The following is a 9,279-nucleotide window of genomic DNA, read 5'->3' on the forward strand; positions in this document are numbered from 1 at the left end:
CCTCTATTTATAGGAGGTGATGGAAGAATCTAAAGAGAGATACATACTACTATCTTCTAGAATATTCCTAGCTATCTTTTTCTAGAACTACTTTTTCTAGAATATTTCTAGACTTCTCTCTCTAGAATACTCATTCTAGAGATCTTCCTTCAATTCTCTACAACTCTAAAATATTCTACATTTTTTTGGACTCGTCTTAAATAAATAATTAAGTTGGTGATGAATGATAAAATAATAACTATTAGTGTAGTTGAGTGATCGACTGAGAAATCAACTCACTAATAGAGGAAATCAAATTGAATCCTTTCACAGAAGCTCCTTATATTTTTATCTAAATATGAATAGCACTGTGGGAAAAAAGAGAACTTGCTCACGAGTATCATGAAGAGAGAACTAAAGCTAGCTTGAATACACAAGCCTAAGTAAACCTCCAAATCTAATGAATTTGAAAACAGAAATTGCAAATGCAAAAGGAGGTATATGCAATGATTAGTTAATTCACAATAATTATAAGATCACCCAAAGATAGTCAATACATACACATACATCTTGGAATTAATACTATAAGTGAAACAACAAATGGAGAACTCATTCATGCATATAATTAAGTCATAAGATTGATTTTAAATGAACTAATTAAGTGAACAAAAGGAAAAGAAAAAAAAAAGGAATTACTAATTGAGTGCACAATAGATAACAAAAGAGACTAACCATATCAAAAAAATGATGGCAGTTCTCATTCTGTATCAATGACATTGGAAGATTAATATCAATAAATATACAATTACCTTGAGCTCTGACTCTGAGGAATTTGAATCACTTGTCTCATGACAAGCTCCTTCAACTATGGTTGTCAGCTTGTCCATCTATTTAAAACGACAACCTATATTGAAATTTCAATAAGAAATTTTGAGATATTGTTACATGTATTTTCAAGATAAAAAATTAATTGGTATACCTACATGAATAAATATTATTTGTATCAAATCTTGAACTTATCATCAAAGTTATAAATAAATTTAGTTTGTATGCACCAATTAATTCAAAGTTATTTGATACAAAATCGAATCTATTTGATGCAATAGCAATGACATGATTAACACACACTAATATAAACACTCCATTTCAGTGAGTTAAGTTTGAAAGCCTTTAATGGAATAAAATTTAAAACCCTAATTCTCAAATTAGTTATTTTCATCAACCCAACCTTAAATCAACAAGTGTTACAGTCAAATAAATGCTTCAACAAGCTCAATGACACGACCATATAACATATAACAATTGATTTGAAGCTACTTAGGATTTTCTAAGAGAATATACCTTAATTGGAAAGGTATAAAAGCTGCAGCTTAAAATAAAATCCAAAATTCACATAAAATCGTGATAATAATACAATCAAGCTTGCCAAATTCATATCAGATCTAAATAGAAGTCATTCAAAATAATTTAAAAGCCAAATTATGATTTTTGATGGCACCAATGATTTTGATACACCCAAAAAATAAACTTCATTGATAATAAAATCAAAGATTTAACCATAATCATAGTAAAATTATAAGTAAAACAAAACCCAAAAAATTAAAAGTACAAAAAAAGAAAAGAAACAACAACCACCAAAAAAAAAAAAAAGAGAAACACAAAATTGATAAATGACATCACAAAAAGATTTTCATTTCAAGAGAAATCATAAATACAATCACTAGTAAAGAAACCAACAGAAACGAAAAGGAATTACATTAAAACATCTAATTGGAAAAAAAAAATCAGAAATAAAGAGAAAAGATATACCTTTCACCTGAATTGAGATCTCATATTAGATGAAGAACAAGATTGATCCAAAACTAAAGCAACATTACTTATGACCCAAAGTAAAGATGTTGATTCATCCAAAGCGGGAGCATTTCAGGTTGTCAAGTGAAAGGAAAGGGGGGCTAAGTGGAGTGGCGGATGAGGAAACCCTAATCTAAAGGGAGATGTGTATAGGGAGAAAGTTGAGGGCTTGTCGGGGATGGGCTGGCCTTCTACTTTATTTTTTTATTGGATTTGGGTAATAGGCCCAAATTAGAGATGTACTGATTTCCTAATTTATTAAAAAGAAATTACTTTCACCCAAAAAAGAAAGAGATCTCAAGATTAGAACAACACCCACTTTTCAACATAAAATGAAGAACTAAAAACATCCAGATTAATTTGAATGGATTTAAGGTTGAAATAAAGAGAAAACCCTAAGATTTATAGAGGGAGTGAATGAAACACTCAAACAAATGATAGAGAAAGTATGACATGTGAGAAAAATAAATTTAAGACAACATTTTTCCTACAAAAAAGAGTCCTAAATGTGATTAAAAGTTATTTTATGTATTAAATAATTAAGGTAATCATTTTTTATTATTTATTTTTTTGCAATAGAAAGGAGTAAGTAGATAATCATCAGTGAAAATGTGAAGAAAAATAACAATTAAAAGCTGGTTTTCTTTAAAAAGATGTAAAAATTTAAAAGTTTGTTAATTATTACCTACATTAACTATTTTGTAGTAAAACGAGCACATGCTTTCATGTCTCGAGCGTATACCCTGGGGGTGGCCAACATTCAGAATCATTATTTGTCCTGACTTACTACTATACCAAATATTATGACACTATGCGAAAGTTTTTAAAAGATAAGCATGCAATAAGTTTAGAAAACAAACTCAAAAACTTTATAAATGAAATAAAATCTTAATAATAAATATATTTGTAAAACAACTGAACTATAACTAAATTGACTCGTCTATGAAGCCTTTGACATGCCAAAGATAGGTTGTCACAACAAGACCTCTGGCTACCTGAATACTCTACTCATTCTGGGTTTTAGCAAGGTGTGAATGGGAAATAAGAACAGAAAATGAAAAAGTGGGGGAACCAATTTTGGAGGGAAAATGAAAAGTCATTGCAAAGTGCAAATGAAAAGTCATTTCTCCCATATTGGAAGACGAAAGGAAATTGTTGTCCTTATATTAGGAAACACTTCCTTTAGTTCTTAAAGGATTAAGAAGAAGGTTCCCCCTCGCGCCGTTGTCGTCGCTCGCTCGGCTTAGGATTAGGATTAGGATTTGGAAAATGAATTAGAAATTTGCGTGTAACAGTAAAAACGTTCTAAAGAGACGCGTTCCTTGATGCATATGGCTATAAATAAGAGGTCTTTTTCATTTTTCAAACACTGGAATTTTTTTCTCTCTACATACATTTTCTTACATAAATAAAATTATCGATCGATTGAATCTGTGTGTGCTCTCGTTGTTGTTCTTGCATTCGCTGAAATTATTGAAGTTTGAGGTACCGCTACTTCTCTAATAGGTTAATCCATTTTATCTTGGGAGGATTAATCTGCAACCTTGGGTACAGTGAGGGGATTAAATCTTTTAAGAAAACACAGTTGTTTATGTGAACTCGGATTACTTACATTCTGTCTATTTCATCTTTTTTATGTTTCTGTATTTTTGACTAACCTAGATATGAAGAGGGTAATAATCTTAAGAAATTTAATAGTTTCTGTATTTGAGGTTTCTGGAGAATAAAACCTTTATGGTTTTCTACTTTATTTGAATTTTTAAAATTTATTCGATTAACGATTAAAAGAATATAAAAACTTTATCGTTAAATCAGAAACAGGTTATGTAAGGATTTATTCTTTACTGTTAGTATTTCACATACTAAAATTTTCTGCCATTTGTGATAGAAAAATGACTACTTCAAGTCAAGAAAATGTTGGAACAGTGAGTGCTGCAATAACACGGGTTGCACACAATCGTTCAACTGCTACCCTTGCATTGGCTGAGAAACCTGCAAAGTTTTCTGGAGGCGACTTCAAGAGATGGCAGCAGAAGATGTTCTTCTATCTAACTATGTTGAGTCTGCAGAGGTTCATTAATGAGAACGTTCTTGCTATGTCGGATGAAACTCCGGCTGAAGAATGATTCTTGGTAAAAGAAGCATGGACACATTCAGATTTTTTGTGTAAAAACTATATTCTGAGTGTCCTGCAAGATGATCTGTACAATGTGTACAGCATTGTCAAGACCTCAAAAGAACTCTGGGATGCTTAAGAAAGGAAGTACAAAACAGAGGATGCCGAAATGAAGAAGTTCGTTGTGGCAAAGTTTTTGGACTATAAGATGATAGATAGTAACACCGTCGTCACCCAAGTTCAAGAACTGCATGTCATAATCCATGATCTCCTTGTTGAAGGTACATATTTATTTAATGCCTAAGTTGGAAATATTAAGTTTATTCTTAATACTCACATAATCTTTAATGTAGGATTGGTTGTGAATGATGTTTTTCAGGTGGCTGCCATTATTGAGAAGTTACCTCCATTGTGGAAGGACTTCAAAAAATACTTGAAACATAAATGCAAGGAGATGACTGTTGAAGATCTCATGATAAGACTGAGAATCAAAGAGGATAACAAGGCTGAAGAAAAGAGGTCACATGGTAATTCAACAATATCTGGAGTAAATATTGTTGAAGAAGATCCCACAAATCAAAGAATAGAAAGAAAGCATCTGGTCCAAAGAGCAATCCTCCTAAGAAGAAATTCAATGGAAACTACTTCAATTGTGGCAAATCTGGTCATAGGGCTACTGAATGTCGGGGTCCTAAGAAGGATCAAGAAAATTTGGTTGAATCCAAAGGAGAGATGGACGATCTCTGTGCAATTCTTTCAGAATGCAACTTGGTTGGAAATCCAAGAGAATGGTGGATAGACTCTGGTGCCTCATGCCATGTTTGTGCCAACAAAGAATTATTTTCATCATATACTCCAGCACCTACAGACGAGAAGTTGTTTATGGAAAACTCTGTTGTTGCAAAGGTGGAAGGAACTGGCAATGTCCTCTTAAAGATGACAGCGGGCAAGGTGGCGACTTTGAATAGGGTCTCGTATGTTCCGAAATTGCGAAAGACATGAGTTTCTATACCAGTTCTGACTAAGAACGGATTCAAATGTGTATTTATTTCTGATAAAGTTGTAGTGAGTAATAATGAAATGTATGTAGGAAAATGTTACCTTATTAAAACTCAATGTAATTGCAGTTGATATGAATAAAGATTCTGCTTCTTCTGACTTGCTTGAGTCTAAATGTTTATGGCATGAATGTTTGGGACACGTTAATAACAAAACCTTGCGAAAACTAATTAACTTAAATGTTTTGCCTAAATTTGAGTGCAATAAATCAAAATGTCAAGTTTGCGTTGAATCTAAGTATGCTAAGCATCCTTATAAATCTATTGAAAGGAATTCATATCCCTTAGAACTGATTCACACTGACATTTGTGACATGAAGTCAACACCATCATGTGGTAGGAAAGAGTATTTCATAACTTTTATTGACGATTGCACTAGATATTGTTATATCTATTTCCTAAATGGTAAGGATGAAGCAATAGATGCATTTAGGCTGTAACACCCCGTATCTGAAACAGACCAAAGATGCAGATTTTGAGGAGTTGCAGGTGCAACCCACGGTTGCCATCCACGGGCCGTAGGTCAGACCACGGCCCATGCTAGTGGTTCGTGGTTAACCACTGCAACCCCTCCCCAAACCAACTCAGAAAATTGGCTAAGTCCCGACTCACGGACAGAACCACGATTCGTGGTCTGTGTCCGTGGATCGATACCTCCCTAACCCAGCCTCTTACACAAACTACGGTCGACCAGCACGGACAGTTGTTCGATCCACGGTCTGTAGGTCTGACCGTAGATGAGGGTCAGCAGCCAGTTAAATGAAAATTTTTAATGGGTCAACTTCAAAAGGTCATAAATCTTAGCACAAAATGAATTAGGTGTCCCATCACATGAGATATGATAGATAATTGAATCCTCTATCCAACGCCACCAAGTTTGCAAAAATCCAACCTTCGAGTAAAAATATATGCTTGTTTTAGTGAATCCCTGTCAGGCAGAGTTGATCGACGACCCCAATCGACAGACCGTCGATTGACCTATGGCCTGTAGGTGCAGTCCGTCGGTCACTCCGACAGCAAGTAAGTCAGGAGTCTTTTGGTCTTTTTCTATTTTGTTGGACCCCAAAGATACGTCGTTTAGACCCTAAATCATGAGGTTTTAGTCAATTTAAGCCTAGAAACATAACTAGAACTTACCTTAGTCAAAATCATTAATCAAAACTTAGAAAATTAGAAGCAAGAGAGGAGAAAAAGGTCAAGAACCCTAGTTTAAGAACGCATCAAGGTTCCATCAGTAACAGCCCCGAAATCGAAAGATTTCTCCGTGGAATTCGTCACCAGGTATGTGGGATTTCACTGGGGGGTTCCTTTCACCCATTAGGTCCCTAGAATTCAGTCAGATTCTTGACTCTATGATTATGAACAGACTTAGGGTTTCTAGAATTACAGTAAATCATCATGAATTAGTTATTAACATGTTCCAAATCAGATTATCATGTTATTACATCGTTTCTCGCATGAATTTCAAAACCCTAGCTATGTATTTCTTTAGTTCTTGAATTACACATACTAGGTCAGATATCCCAGTTATTCAATTATACATGCCTCAGTTTATTAATGCATCATTATTAGATAAATTATTGCATTCTCAGTTTGCATGTTCAGTTATGAGCTATCCAGTATTAACAGAAATTCAGTCATAACCAGTTAACCACTTAATTCATTGGGAGTAGCATAATACCGAGTTGGACTAGGGTTTAGAGTACCCATATAGTCCCAAAACTACAAGCAACGAAGGTGTAAGTCCTCTCTGTGGGCAATATTAGTTTAGTGATCACGCCAGCATGCCTCTATACCTCTGGCAGGGTATATTGGGTCCTCTCGATGGGGTGTATACATCGGACTCCACATTTAGCTCATGTGGTTTTTGTTGGTTAGAAGCTCCCACAGTTCAGTCAAACTCTATTGCATTGACCATATTTCAGTACAGTCAGTATTCAGTCTCAACATGTTTTAAATTTGGTCATTGCATTCAGTTAGCTCAGTATTTCATATCTATATCATGTTCAAATTATATCATTGCTTTATTGCTTTGTTCAGTTATATGTTTTTTCAGCTTTACTCTATCTTGCATGCCCAGTACCTTTCAAGTACTGACGCATACGTGCGCTACAACTTCTCGTGATGTAGGTTCAGGTTCTCAGCATCCAGATCACGCTTAGATCAGTTCCCGATCTCTAGTTCAGCGAAATCAGGGGTGAGTCCTCATTCTCCGAGGACAATAGTCATGAGTTTCTTTTTAGTATTTTTAGTCTTTAGTTTCAGTTTTGCTAGACTTAGTTGGGGACTATCCTAGCATTTTTAGTCAGTCAGAGGCTATTTTCAGACATAGATAGATTCAGCTTAGTATTGAGTTAGTATCTTCTTTATATTAACCTAATCAGTTTTTCATATATCTCAGTTATAGTATATGGGTATTCCCCATCTTTTCATTTTATAAATGATTTAGCTTCCGCATCAGTTTATTATGTTTAGTATGCTCATGATCATGTCAACAGGGTTAGATTGGGATCATTTGTGGGCCTAGGTCCCGTGTCTGCGTCTCGGGGGTAGCCTCGGGGCGTGACAAACTTGGTATCAAAGCATTAGGTTTAAGAGTCCTAGGATGTCTGGAAAGCCGCACTAAGTAGAGTACTTTTCAAGGATGTGAAGTGCACCACATCTAATGAGTGGGAGGCTGTGAAGTGTTTTAGGAAATCTTCACTTTCTTGGTATTTTTATTGTGCGTTCGTATGATCTCCTTTCTAATCCATCGTTATGCGCTTAAGATAATGCCTCCTCATAGAGATTACGCATGGAATGCTAATACAATTCCTTTAGTCCCAGACCATAAGTTTAAGAATGAAGAGTTTCAGAATGCGATCCAACTATTGGCTCAGAGTATGACCAACAAGAACAATCAGCAGATTCCAGTTCCTACTAATAGAAATAGTGGATCAGTGGCAGCTAGAGTTCAAGATTTTTTTTAAGGATGAATCCGCCTAAATTTTAGGTTCATAGGTTGGTGAAGACCCACAGAACTTCATTGATGAGGTTAAGAAGATCTTTGAAATGATGCAGGTAACTGGGAATAATCGGGTTGAGTTAGCATCATACCAACTTAAGGATGTGGCTCATATCTGGTATACTCAGTGGAAGGAGAACAGGGGTACAGATGCTGCTCCTAGTACTTGGGATTGTTTCAGTGAAACCTTTCTGGACAGGTTTTTTCCCATAGAGTTGAGAGAAGCAAGGGCCCAGGAATTTATAAACTTAAGGCAGGGTAACATGATTGTCTAAGAGTATGGGCTCAAGTTTAACCAACTCTCCAGGTATGCTCCTCACATGGTTGCTGATTCCAGGGCGCAGATGAATAAGTTTTTGTATGGTGTGTCAGACTTAGTGAAGACCGAGTGTAGGAATGCTATGTTATTGGGAGACATGAACATCTCTAGGCTCATGATCATGCTCAACAGGTTAAGGGTGATAAGCTTAGGGAACAGGCTAAGGAGACTAAGAAAGCAAGAACATGTTACTACAAGTATTCCCAATAGAAATTGGGTGGTGGAAATTGCTCGCAGTTTCAGCAGAAGTCTTCGACGCCAGCCCCTTCATCAGCTAGTATTCCATCCCCCAGGTTCCGTAATGATTAAAAAGGTAGGGCGTCAGGCTCTAAGTCTCAAGGTAGTGTTTCAGGCACCAAAACTTATCCAACTTTCCCGAAATATTGTAAGAACCATCCGGGCGAGTGCCTTGCAGGTAAGGAAGGATGTTTTGGGTGTGGTTAGTTTGGTCATAAATTGAAGGATTGTCCTTCTAGACATGGTCAAGGAGGAAATAATAGTAGAGCTCAGAACTCATCTGGTACAGGTGGCGGACAACGCCAAAATAGGCTCTATGCTCTTCAGGTTCATAAAGATCAGGAAGATTCTCCTGATGTAGTCACTGGTACATTACGAGTCTTTGATCTTAATGTTTATGCATTGTTAGATTAGGGGCTACTTTATTTTTTGTAACTCCTTACATAGCAGTCCAATTCAGTGTTAACCCAGAAACTCTTTCAGAACCCTTCTCAGTCTCTACTCCAGTCGGTGACCCAGTTATAGCTAGACGGGTATACAGAAATTGTCCTATTACAGTCTCTCAGAAAGTCACCTCAGCAAATCTTATAGCGTTAGAAATGGTAGATTTTGATATAATTCTAAGTATGGATTGGTTTCAGTTTTGTCATGCCTCAGTCGATTGTAGAATTCGGGTTGTTCAGTTCCAATTTCCAAATGAGCCAATCTTAGAATA

Source organism: Solanum stenotomum, chromosome 5, assembly GCF_019186545.1.
Source record: "Solanum stenotomum isolate F172 chromosome 5, ASM1918654v1, whole genome shotgun sequence".
In the NCBI taxonomy this organism is placed as follows: domain Eukaryota; kingdom Viridiplantae; phylum Streptophyta; class Magnoliopsida; order Solanales; family Solanaceae; genus Solanum; species Solanum stenotomum.